General features: G+C 40.1%; 1 protein-coding gene and 1 non-coding gene across 2 annotated transcripts in view; both read left to right on the forward strand.

The window, feature by feature from the left end:
- LOC131251230 (uncharacterized) overlaps nucleotides 1-14,019 on the forward strand; it is a 41,905-nt gene that overhangs the window by 13,765 nt on the left and 14,121 nt on the right. The window lies entirely within an intron of this gene.
- On the forward strand, nucleotides 1,881-1,987 carry LOC131252410 (small nucleolar RNA R71). Its single transcript, XR_009174432.1, has one exon. It is a non-coding gene; the product is annotated as a small nucleolar RNA R71 (small nucleolar RNA).

The raw sequence follows: 14,019 nt of genomic DNA on the forward strand, positions 1-14,019 counted from the left end.
AGTAGGCATATTTCAAATCAGAGGGCAAAGGTTTTAGGTCAAGCTTTGTTGCCTTGAGGTTAGACGGTAGAGACACCACATCAGTTTGGGGCAATTCTTCAAATTGTGACCTCCACCAGTTAACTTAAAGTACCGGCACAGTATCCAACATGGTCCCCATCTCCCTAATTATGTCATCATCAAAATCATGGGAGTGGACCAAGCACGTCTCTAGAGGGTTAGAGGATAAGGTCGGAAGTGCTCTATCTTTCACGAAAGAATCAATCAGGTTAATATCGTGGGAATCATCATCATCCTCTATCTGTTTGCCTGTATTGAAAAATATACTTAACTCCAATGTCATATTCCCGAAAGACATACTCATGACTCCATTCCTGCAATTAATGATTGCATTTCAAGTGGCCAGGAATGGGCGACCAAGAATGACGGGAATTTGAGCGCTTATCTCTACTACGATGTGTTGAGTATTCAAGGCCATAAAATCTACCGGATAGTAGAATTTGTCAACCTGGACCATCGCATACTCGATTATCCCTCTTGGTATACGGACTGAGCGATTGGCAAGTTGTAACGTGGTCTGAGTGGGTTTTAATTCACCTAGACCCACTTGCTCGTAGACCGAGTACGAGATCAGATTCATGCTCGCTCCTAAGTCAAGAAGTGCGTGCTCAATCCGGTAGTTCCTAATTATGCAAGCGATGGTTGGGCTACCAGGATCTTTGTACTTTTGTGGCACATCTTGCTTCAGGATGGCACTCACTTTTTCAGTTAAAAAGATCTTCTTTTGAATATTTTGTCGTCTTTTGGTCGTGCATAAGTCTTTCAAAAATTTGGCATATGAAGGTATTTGTTTTACGGCATCCACTCGAGGAATATTGACCTTCACTTGTTTCAACACCTCTAGAATGTCCTGAGAATTAGAGAGAGATTTTGGTGCTATCAACCGTTGGGGAAATGGGACAATCGGCTTCCCTTGAGGTTCCGATTCTAACTCATGTGGGGCATGGCTAGATCTATCATTGTTGTCCTCTTCCAGGTCCTTAGGCTTTTCAGCCATAACCGGAATGGTTTTGTCAATAGTTTTCCCATTCCTAAGAGTGGTGATAGATTTAGCTTGCTCCAACTGATTTGAAGAGCTCGGGTCGCTAACTTCATATTGCGGTTTTGGATTGGGAAGAGGTTGAGTTGGAAGGCTCCTTTTATTCCCAATCGCACTTTTAGTTTCAAGTCCTTGTATGACCTTTGTGAGGTCTTGAAAGACTTGTAGCATACCCTGATTGAAAATCTCTTGATTTTGAAGATGCTTTAAAATCGGATCCTCCTAAGGTTTCCCTTGATGTGGAATTTGGTTAGGGAATCCTTGAGGTGTAGCAGTTTGTCCGTTTCTCCAACTGAAGTTTGGATGATTTCTCCAGCTGGGATTGTACGTATTAGAGGTGGGCCCACTGAAAGGTCTTTGGTAATTATTAACGACATTGGATTGCTTATTCAGTACCTCTTGAAAGGCAGGTATTGTTGGACAATTTTCAATTATGTGAATGTTACAAGCACAAATGCCGCAAATAGTTTCCTTAGCCTTATCCTTCTTTAATTCTATGGCCTCGAGTTTTCTGCTGAGATTAGCCACTTTAGCATTGATATCATCATGCTGTCTCAGGAGATACATTCCGCCCCTCTCATTGGATTGAGTCGGCCTGGACATGTTGCTTGATTTTGGGGAGATGTCCCATGATTGTGTGTTTTCAGCAAGCTTATCAAAGTAATCCCATACATCATTGACATTTTTATTCATGAATTCCCCATTACACATTGTCTCGACCAATTGGCGCATGGGAGATATCAGTCCATCATAGAAAAATTTCGTGATGCGCTACATTTCAAAACCGTGTTGTGGGCATGAACTGACAAGATCCTTGAACCGCTCCTAACATTGGAAGAATGTTTCATCTTCCTTTTGGGCGAAGTTTATGATTGACTTTATAAGGGTGTTCATCTTGTGGTATGGGAAAAATTTCTTTATGAACTCTCTTGTCATCTCATTCCATCTACCAATAGATCGAGGACGTAGTGAATGCAACCACGTCTTAGCTTTCTCTTTCAAAGAAAAAGGAAAGAGTTTCAGCCTGACCGTGTCATCAGACACGTTTGGAAAGTATGGAGTGGCTCTAATCTCGTCAAACTCTTTTAAGTGTAGGTATGGATTTTCAGCTTCAAGCCCATGAAATTTTGAAAGAGGTTGGATCACCCTTGGCTTGATATCCATGTGTCCCATATTTTCTGAAAAAACCATGCATGAGGGTGTAATCACCCCCGCCAGTTGTAGATAATCTCGTAAAGTACGAGGCAGGGGTGCTTGATGCACCTCGTTCTCATCGTGGACTTCCTCAACCCTAGGTTGAGATTGTCTTCCCGGTTGATTGACCGGTTGATTGGCAGCCATAACCTCAATTAACTTTGAGGATCTCGAGTGGTGTTTAATCCTGTGATGGATAGATAACCCCTCAACCAATCCTCCTTCACTCAAAAGATGTTGAGTGTTGTCACGGACCCACTTGGGCATGAAACACTCTCAGCCCTCAATTCAGATTCTAACCTAAACCTAAAAGAAAGAAGGGAAATAGAAATCTAGAAATAGAAAGAGAGAGGGAATTAGAAAGAAGTTGCCAAATTAGAAGTTCCTAAATTAAGATCCTGCAAAACAAAACAAAACAAGTCAGTTTCTAAAACAAAAATTCTGAAATTAGAAAGTTTCTAAAAACAAAAATAGAAAGATGAGTTAGTTTCTAAAAATAATAATAAGAAAGCAACCTAGTTTCCAAAAACGAAAAAGGAAAGTTTTTAAAAACAAAAAATAGAAAGTTTCTAAAAAGAGGAAAAGTTAGTTTCTAAAATTAGAAACTAGTTTCTAAAAACAAGAAAAGAAAATTTCTAAACCTAGAATTAGAAAGCTAAGTTAGTTTCTAAAATAATTCAGAAAAACCCTAACCTAAAAATAGAAAGTGGAAAAACCCTAATCTCAACCTAATTCTAAAACTAGCTAATCTCAGAAAAACGCAACCGTTAGTCCCCGGCAACGGCGTCAAAAACTTGTTCACAACCCCAAGTGTAGGGTTGCGATGTAGTAATAATCTCGGTGAGACCGAGGTCCAATCCACAGGGACTATTCTTGTGTGTCTTCTGAAAGCAACTAGAATTAGAAGTAGAATAAGATCTAAAACTAAATCTGAAAGATTAAAGAGAGTAATTGTGAGTGGTTGTGAAAACTATCAATTCAAAGTGGGAACTACGGTGCCAAGGATCCACTTGTAGGTTCTCAAGATGCTACCTTGCTTGATTCAAAGATCACAATTGGAATTGGAGTCCTATCCTATCCAATTGGAAAAGAGAGATAATCAAATCTCTGAACATCTCATGAATCTAGTCTCAACGGATGAGAGTTGTAAGGTTTGGAAGTGACTCCATCACCTAACCATGCCCAGGAGACGGTGATAAACAATACGATATACCAATCTCACAACCAAACATAAGAGAATTGGGAGGATTAGGAAGGATTCCATCACTAGACCATGCCCATGGGATAATGGTGAACAACAGGATTCCCTAACTTCTCAATCTCAAAACAGGAAAAGAAGATATTCAAAGCTATTGTAGATCTATTGTAATTTAAGTCACAACAAACCATTAAAAACTAAAAGTATTCCTTAATAAAGAACTAGAATCCATGGGGTTCAATAAAAACATGAATCAAAGCAAAGAAAACATCCCAATCACGCTACAAGCTTCACCCTTTAGCCCAAGCTAAAGGATTTAGCCAACCATAGACATGATTGGAATCAAAACTTTAAAAGAAAGCATTAAAAACAAACTAGGAAAGAAGAAAAACTTTTGAGAGGCTTCTAAACCCTTTGGCTCAGCTCCTTGATGTCAAAGGAAATATCAATCTACACAGCAGATTTACAGCTTTACAGATTTACAGATTTACAGCTTTACAGATTTACAGATTTACAGCTTTGCAGATTTACAGATTTACAGCTAATATCTACAGCAGATTTACTAATAGCGATTCTGACTAATATCTCTGACTTTGGTGATATGACAGTTATACAGATTTATTCCTTCCTTAATTAGGATATATTAGCTGTACAGTATATTTAGATAGATGTATATATGGTAGGGGCTGAAGATCAGCTTGTATTTCTTCCCTAAATAGCTTGTAATCTACCTATATAATGGGCAATTGTCAATAAAGAAAGGCAGACTTTTTCAAAAGGACTCTAAACTGTCATGGTATCAGAGATAGAAAGACTATCCTGTTGGAGAGTGGCCAATTCATGTTCAAGCTGGAAACGACGAGCAGTGTTTTGTTGACTGTAGACCTTCTTCAGGTATGTCCACATCTGAGCTGCAGTCTGAGAAGATCGAAGGTTCAAGATGATGTTGGGTTCAACGGATCCCAAAATCCATGCCATAACTTGTGCGTCCTTGACTTCCCACTTGGCGTGTCGGTCTTTGTCTTTGTCTTTGTCTTTGTCAGGAGCTAGGTTACTGCCATCAACATGTCCCCACAGCTCCTTACCTTTGACGAAAATCCTGAAATGAAACGCCCAAGCAGAGTAGTTCTTGCCATTGAAACGAATCAAAGAAACATCAGACTTATCGGAAGACATGAGGTCAACAGAACTAGAACAAGAATAACCGAGACTAAGAAACTTGAGAGCACGAGACAAATGAAAATTTAGAGCTATAGCTCTGATACCATGACAGTTTAGAGTCCTTTTGAAAAAGTCTGCCTTTCTTTATTGACAATTGCCCATTATATAGGTAGATTACAAGCTATTTAGGGAAGAAATACAAGCTGATCTTCAGCCCCTACCATATATACATCTATCTAAATATACTGTACAGCTAATATATCCTAATTAAGGAAGGAATAAATCTGTATAAGTGTCATATCAGTCAAAGCTGTAGATATTAGCTGTAAATCTGCTATTAGCTGTAAATCTGCTGTAGATATTAGCTGTAAATCTGCTGTAAATCTGTAAATCTGTAAAGCTGTAAATCTGCTGTGTAGATTGATATTTCCTTTGACACTTGAAACCCAAGATATCCTAAAAATCGCATGAAACCCCTATTTATAGCCTTTCGGCCGCAAAATCGCAAAACCGCCTCAAATTTATGCACTTCGCGTAAAATCTGCGTAACCCTCGACTGGTCGAGGGTCAACTTCAACTAGTCGAGGACCACCTTCGAATGGTCGAAGATCGCTTGAATGAAAAAGATCATATTGCTTGAGTTCGAGTCGAAATTTCCTCGACTAGTCGAGCAAGAGCTTAGACGAGTCAAAGCAAAGCTTAGACCATTCGAAGCTTCGACTAGTTGAGCTTGAGCTTAGACCAGTTGAAGCATACACAAATTCACTTCAAATCTTCGATTTTCTTCATTCTTTACTTGGTTTCCTTGGATCTTGTGGTCTTGAAATCTTTAATCTTGGTCTTCTAAGATCCATCCCTTGCCTTGGTGATTCTTGAGCATTAAATCCATGCTTTTAACATTCTTTTTAATCCAAGCTCTTAGATTCACCTTGCAACACAAACATGTATAAAATATAACATTAAGCAGCATCATGTTCATAAAACCAAGATATAAATGGGGGAAAATATGCAATATTTGACACTCGACACCTAACGCATGCTAAGTTAGAGCTGCAAGAGGAAGACTCTATGGTGTGGGCTGGTAACACTAGCAGTGTCTTCTTGGTCAAGTCTTTGTTTCGCATAGTCGCTAACCCAGGGCAGCAGTTCCCCCAGCATCTGCTTCATCTCTGGTTTTATGGGGCGCCCTCGGGTGTCAGTTTTTGTCTGGTTGGTTTGTCATAAGAGAATCCTCACTTTAGACAATCTACAACAAAGAGCGATGATCCTCCTCAATATCTGCCTCATGTGTATGGCAAATGAAGAGACCATTGACCATCTGTTTATTCATTGCCATTTCGCTGGGAAGGTGTGGAGCCATTTCTTGTCGTTGGACTACATATGTTGCGTGACGCCAAGGTTGGTAAAGATCTTCTATGGGCGTGGCAGGGAGGGGGCGTGGGGAAGACCGGCAAAGCTAGATGGAGGCTCCTCATTATGGCTGTGCTTTGGGCTATTTGGGGAATTGGGAATGATTGTTGTTTTATGAATTACCTTTCGAGATCCAAGGAGATCACTAGAAAAATCTCCTATTTGTTAGAGTGTTGGGTGTGATTTGTGTTGTCTTGGGTGTTGTATTCTTTGCTTGTTCTCAAGCCTTTTGAATAAAATTTTGTCAATTCCTTCAAAAAAAAAAAAAAAAAAAACACTAATACAAAAATCAATGAACTTCCTCTTTGACATAGTGATACGGCTGCCACCAAACTTTTTCCGACTAAAGCTGATCATGTTAAGGGCTACTCCTCCCACCCCATCCCCATACACCATGAGAGGTTCCTTCTCATGTTTTCCGCTGGCGATGATAACTCTTCCCACATCGTGGCTGCAAACCTTGGTTGTTTGGCTGTAAATGCAATTAACATGCATTTGAGGATTTTCCCATTGTTCGAGTAGAACACTGGAACTTGAAAATCATCAATTCATATCTCCAAAATTTTATCACTGTTCCACATTAGGATGATGCCCTGTTGAGCATAGAGCTGATAGGAAGACAAAAAGTTTTTTACCACAACCCCACAACTCAATAACAGAGTTGGTCACATTATCTTGCTTTGATTCTTGTAGCATAACAATATCGACATATCCTTGTCTTACTAAATCCTTCACAGTTGCATGGCGATCGGATTCCTAGGCTTTCTCTAATGTTCCACAGAACTCTTCATCGAGCACCAAATTTATCCCTTGACCTTTGCTCATACCTTTTTTCTTGATTTTGCCAACCAAATTTGCCTCTTTGTCATAGTTAACAGAACAATCTAATGCCTACCTTTTCTTACTGTCCCTTGAATCACTGCTGTCCCTCTTTGATCTTTGTCTCTTTCGTCTAAGTTGCTAAATAGCCTGTCCAGGTCTCAACCATCACCATTGCGAGACGATATTCTACCCAACTCCCCCATTTCTTGATCATCAATAATTTCATTCACAACAGAGGATTCTTTTAATTTGTTTTTGGAAATTTTCTCGCATGCCATAATTTCCTTTTGGGATCCACCCACTCCATGTTTTTGAACCCACTTCATTTTAGCTTTCACGGTCCATGGGACCAGAATGTGCATATGATCTTCCATGACGAATCTAAAGATGTCGATGACACATATGGGGCTGGAGAGAGTTAAGCAACTAGGGTCTAGGACTGCCTTTGTGTGGAAATTGAAATGAGTCGACCACCAGCTTCTTGCAACTGACCATCTCCACCACCCCAATCTCCAATCTAACAATTTCAGATCTCTCTGCTGCAAGTTTGACACTAGGTGCACAATCAGTGCCCCCATTCTCTCTCGATGCTGGACCCGTTCACAGTGTAGCATTGCTAGTGTACTCCTGCTAGTAGAAATCAAAGATTTGCTAGCAAACTTCTGCGAATTGCATGCCCTATAATTCCAAAGCCAGACCTTTACACATGTGAGTCACCAATCTCTGGTGGCTAACAGGAAGAGACTTTCATTGTTGAGGGCAAGCAATGTCACTTTTCTGACTGATCTAATGATATTTTGAATACTGATGACATAAGCATCTTTCCTTAAGAGGAATACAATCAAATGGTTCTGCATGAAACATCCCCTCCTCTACTGTTAATAGGCTGTTAACACTGAGAAGCTCTACATGATACGCCCTCATAAGCTGCTTTCCTGCTGATGATATCTTCTCATCTTCTTTTTAAAGGTTAACGGCATCATCTACCTTGATCTCTCCTTTGTTAATCAGAGAAGGCAGTGGCATCCATCAAAGCAGCAAGGGTTCACAGGCTGACAGCACCTTTCTATGTTAACCCTAGTCCTTACCATGGCATCGTTCCTCCTGCTGGCGTCTGCCTTCTCTTACCGCCATTAGAGCTTGCACTTTCACTGGAACAGACTTCTGGAGACAAGATTAGTGCTGGAACGCTTCTTCCCTTATCTTTGCTCATCTTAGTGTTCACCTTCTTCCCCCATATTCACGGCATGTCTTACCTTCTACCATTAAAAAGTAACCATCAATGTGGAATTAACCACACCATGGAAGAGAATTTCACCCTTCCCACTTCAAGATATTCAACAAGTCTAGGATCTACCTCCAGAATGGTTCTGATGCAAACCCAAGAAAGAAAATGTCCCACATCCCAAGCATGGAATGATACCCCTTAGATTTTTAACCATGATGATTATCCTAACCAGTGGTTTAAATATTGATAGTATCGCCCTATTGATATCACACATGGCTGATACAATATACAATGGGAGCTATTAAATTTCCTTGTATTGCACAAAATATCACCTTGTATTGCCGATATATTGTGATATATCAATACATCGCATTATTTTAACAAAACCCTCAGTAAAGTTTCTTTGTATCATCGATACATGCACATGTGATACATTTGATATCTACCGGCGATACATTGCAATACATTCCCCTATTGGAAATTTGAAAAAAAGTTGCCAAAAAAAACACCTCAAAATTCATTCTCTTAAATTTATTTGGGGGATTATGTTTTTATACTTGTATCATATGATTTATGAATTATATGCACTTATTTTTGGATATAATTGCATCAAATACTGAACAGTTTAGGACCGTATACAAAGGAAACTTGTTGTACATACTCGTTTTGTGAGTTCTAAGTGTGTAATCATGACTCTTTCAACATATCCTAAGGTTTTATTGAAAAATTCCATCATTTCCCAATGTTTCCCTCAAACAGCAATACATTCCCTGATACATGCGATATTCCCATGCGATACTGATGTTTCAGTATCCTAGTGGTGTGATACATGCATCGGTACTGATATTTCAATCACTGATCCTAACAAACCCTTTATTTGGCTCTAGCAGGATAAGATTTTCAGTGGTCCATCCAGAATTACCATCCCTCATTAAGGATTTGATCAGCTTCACTCCTTGATAGCTACATGAAGAGTACCAAACACCCGACTAGCTTCTTAACACCTATTAGATAAGCATTTTCCACCAATCAACAACCCAGTTTTGCAGGTCCTCTAGCTCAACGCTACTGGAATTGATCTTTCCCACTAGATATGCTGTAAGAAATTATCTCCTGAAAGATGCCAGCAAGTCTTTCACCACCTCGTTTTCCCTCTAATATTTCTTTCCACACCCCCTGATTTCTAGTAACTCCTTGCCTTTACCATATATCCCCAAAAGTCTTCTTTTCTTCCACCTTTTTTGAAAGCGCCCTCACCTGGTTTCTCATAATGCTACTTGGTTCCACAGATCTTTGATTCTTTTCTTTTGATACCTTCCCACCAAGAGGGAAATCTTTGTTTTCTTTGTTCTTACTATGTTTTACAAGCTACCTCCATCCTCCTATGTTTCCCAATCCAAAACGTTGATGGCTTTAAGAGCGTTTTCCAGTGAAGTAACGAACATGAAACTTTTGAGCTTGCTAGTATTGCTATTTATTATAATGATTGTCTCCACAATATTCCCATAATCTTCAAACACCATTCGCACTCCATTAAAGATCAAAACCTGCTACGAACACAGTTAATGGGCTTCCCCCCCCCCCTGTTGTTCTGATGTTTCTTCTTCACCAGAATTTGTTGCTCAGTGTTCATTATAGGATATAAAAGTCTCACTCCTCTAGGGGTAATATCCAACCCCCTTCCCATTTAAACCTAAAAGGGCGAACATGAGGAACCAAGATGTCTTCCTAAGAATATCATGATGATCTTGGGGAATTGTGATCCTTTGGTATTTTAGAAATGTGAGATGGTGAATAGATATAGGCAAGGTATTCAATAATGGTAATGGTGTCCGTAGCAGCCATTATGACCTTATATTAAAAAAAAAAACTATATAAACCTTGTAACGCATAATGGTTCCCACCATTACAATGGCCGTCACGTAACCGTTTTTGAAAACCTTGGAGATAGGAGAATTTGACCAAATTGACTTCCTCTATGACTTGCTTAACTTGTTCTGGCAATCCCTATTGATGGATGCCATCTCCTCCACCCTCTTTTGTTCTAACAGGCACATCCGACAATCTTAACCTAGAAAAAAAACTGTGGATTCAAGTTTTCCTTTGAAATTGTTGGCAAAGACTCGCCATCACAAATGGTTGCCTTTCTTGAAAAGGCTTTAATAACCTATCTAAACCCAAAACATTGGATGAGTCTTGATGTGGATTCATTGGGTTTGAATGAAGACTTGGATCTACTTAACACACAGAAGGGCCTCACTTTTGTTAACAAGCAAAATGAATCACCACAAACACATCCAAAATATTGGCAACACTTCTCTGTCTTATGGAAGATCTTACTAAGACCCTTTCTTAAATTGGAAATTTAAGATTTGAAAATGTTAAGAGTACACAGTCTTTAGTGTATTTGATTGTGAGAGTACACATTCAGTTGTCATGCAGTTCACCAAATCCTTGGAGGTAAGGATGTCTTGGAGAGAGAGAGAGAGAGAGAGAGAGAGAGAGAGAGAGAGGCCTTTGTTTCCATCTCTTCAACACTCTTTCCAACCTCCATTATTTTTTATTCTCTCTGCTATTCTTAGAAGCTTGTGATGAAGTTTTACAGGGCTCTCCCTAATAGGTAGATTTAGTGGCCTTTCTAAATCTGCCCAAAAATGAAAAGGGCCCAGTTGCGTGTCGGCAACCATTGGAAGTGTTGCCAGATAGTCATCTAGACATCAGAAGTGCCGTCGGAACACCATTTACCCACCAGAACTACTTCCAGATCATCATACAACCATTGGAAGTTCCATTGAACATTCTATAGGTACAGGGAGGGCTGTTATAACATTCTACAATCATTGAAATTGCTATCTGAATGCCCTCTAGCCACTAGAAATGTTATTGCATAATACCAGTCCTTTGGTAGCCATCCAAAATTCCCATGACTCACATCCTAGCCATAAGAAGTGCCTACGATTCAAAGAATCATTTGCACACTTGGCATGATATACATGCTTTAGCTTGAGGGGGAGTGTTAAAGTATAAAGTCTTTTGTATACATGTGTTTCAGTGTATTTGAGTGTGAGAGTAGATATATTCAGTTGTCCTTTGGTGCACCATATCCTTGGAGATGATAGTACATCTTTTAGCTTTTATTTGCATTTATTTTGAGCTTATCTTTTGTAACAAGTGGTCCATAAATAAGAGCTAGTAGACGAGAGAGAGATGAAGCAAAATCTCTTTTCTGTCTCCACATCTTGCACAATTTAATCTCTTGAGTTTAATAGAAAAGAACATGTAGTTTCACCTTTTTCCCTGCCATTTGGTGTTTCCATGCAGATTGTGCCTCCATCATTACCTATTGCTGGCTCCAGAAGGCTCCTTAAAGAAGAATTCTATCTTCCACATCCAATTTCTTTATCATCACCCTTTAGGAACAGGAAAAAGGCCCCTCTTCCACTTGATGATCTCCCAATGAACCCCTACTTGTTTCAAGACTTGAGTTATGTACTTGTGTGGTTGTTGTCCTGCCATATCTCATCTTCTTCACAAAATGCCCATTGTTTGTTAAAATTGTGACACCACAATCACTATGGGTTTATTCACTTTTATGAGCCCATATGACCTATGTTTCACATGCTAAGAAGGCCCAAGTGTTGACACCAAAATCACTATGGGTTTATTCACTTTTATGAGCCCATATGACCCATGTTTCACATGCTAACAAGGTCCAAGTTTTAGTAGATCATTGGAGGGGTATTTTTGACATTTCCTCTTGAAAGGGTGGCTTTTAAGGTAAGATATGTTAGGGTTAAGAGAGAGTTACGATTTCGGATTGTTTTTAGTGTTTTGAGAGCCTCCAAGAGGAGGGAGCTAGGGTTTTTTGCTATAAGTTCTCTCCATCCCTGTAATCTTCTTTGAATAGTAGATTGATCGTCACTTTGTACCGTGTTTTTTCCTGCAAGGGTTTTCCACGTAAGAATCTTGTGTTCTCTATGTGGTTGCTTGAATTTTCATTTTCTCTTGTTTGTTTCAATCTAGATTAAGGTGCTTTCGTAGGGCTGATTATACAACAAATGGTATCAGAGAAATTCAAGGGGATCGAATGTGAAGTTCGAGACAGAAATTCATGGGTAAAAATAACTTTGAACTATGGAGATTGAAGACGACTGCCCTTTATGCACTCCTTGGCAAAGCCCATCGTCCAGAACAGTGTATCAAATAGCGTACGTAGCGTACGCTACGTAGCGTAGCGTAGCGATTTCGCTACGTAGCGCTGAAAATAGCGTTTTTCCCCTGTAGTTCAGCGTTTTTCCCCTGTAGCGTGCGCTACAGGGCTCGTAGCGTACGCTACATATATGTAGCGTGTAGCGCAGGTAGCGTACGCTACCTGTTTATTTTTTTTTTTTACTTTTTCAGTGCAGGAAACAGTGGTGAACTCACACCACAAGCTACAGTTAAGTTAAAAAAAAACCAAAAACCTAATTCTAAAGGGTTTCCGATCTCAAACAGCAGCAGCCGACGCAGAAACTCTCCCTTCCGATCCATTTGGAGACGCAAAATCATCTCAGAGAGGCCCTTCGACGCTGCTGCTCTCCCTTCCGATTCGTTTGGAAACCCAAAATCGTCTCAGAGAGGCCATCCGACGCTGCTGCTCTCCCTTCCGATCCATTTGAAGACCTAAAATCATCTCAGAGAGGCCATCCGACGCTGCTGCTCTCCCTTCCGATCCATTTGGAGACCTAAAATCGTCTCAGAGAGGCCATCCGACGCTGCTGCTCTCCTTTCTGATCCATTTGGAGACCCAAAATCGTCTCAGAGAGGCCATCCGACGCTGCCGACGCTGCTTCTCTCCCCACCCTTCAGTGCTTTGGTCAAAGGTTAGCTGCCAGGCGCAAACCGACCTCATCTCGAGACAAAAACAGGTACGCTCCTTCATTTTTTTTGAATTTTTTTGATGTACATTGAAAATAACTTGGTATTTTCAATTTTTTCCTCATTTTTTTCCCTTTTAAAATACTAGTTACCGTCGGTTTATTATTCTTTATACCTTTTTTTTTTTTTTTTCTATGGTATGGCCCACGTGGGCCCCACTGAGGTGCGTGAAGGGGTGGGATGTGCATTATTTTCTATGATGTGGCCCATGTGGGGCCCACTGAGGTGCGTGAAGGGGTGGATTTGCATTATTTTCTATGGTGGGCCCACTGTGGTGTCCGTATGAGTGTAAGTGGTGTGTGTTTGTTTATTTTTGTGACTCACTGATTTACCTGTGATGTTTTTTTTTTTTTTGGTCAAGTAGTGAACTAAAGAGAGAAGAATGTTTGAAGAAAAAGAGAGAGAGAGAGATTTTGCATGGAAATATGTGGCTGATAATCCACTTGGACAATCTCATAGAAATTATGTGCTATGCAAATTTTGCGGTCAAAGTGTACGGGAGGCGTGACTCGCCTAAAGCATCATTTGGCCGGAACCCACAATGGGATAAAGCCGTGCCCAAAAGTGACGGAAGAAGCCAAGGAGGAGTGTAGAAAGGCTTTAAAGGAATATCATGATGGAAAAAATAAAAGAAATGAGGTGTTTCGAGATATTGGGAGAGGGGGATCGACATATCTTTCTGGTTCTGGCTCTGGAAGTGATAGCGCTAGTGTGGGTAATGATGCTTTTATTGGCAACCAACTTGGTAGTGGATCTTCTGGTAATCAACCAATGAGAGCAAGGGGTCCTATGGATCAATTTGTTAGTAGTGAGCAACATCAATCCACATTGAATTCAAGGTGGAAGAAGGAAGAAAGAAAAGAAGTATGCAGGGTGATTGGAAGATTTTTTTTTTGGAATGCTTTGTCATTCAACCTATGTAATAGCCCATACTTTTCAGCAATGTGTGAGGCTATTGGCAAGTTTGGACCGGAATTGAAGCCACCATCC

Source organism: Magnolia sinica, chromosome 7, assembly GCF_029962835.1.
Source record: "Magnolia sinica isolate HGM2019 chromosome 7, MsV1, whole genome shotgun sequence".
NCBI classification, from domain to species: domain Eukaryota; kingdom Viridiplantae; phylum Streptophyta; class Magnoliopsida; order Magnoliales; family Magnoliaceae; genus Magnolia; species Magnolia sinica.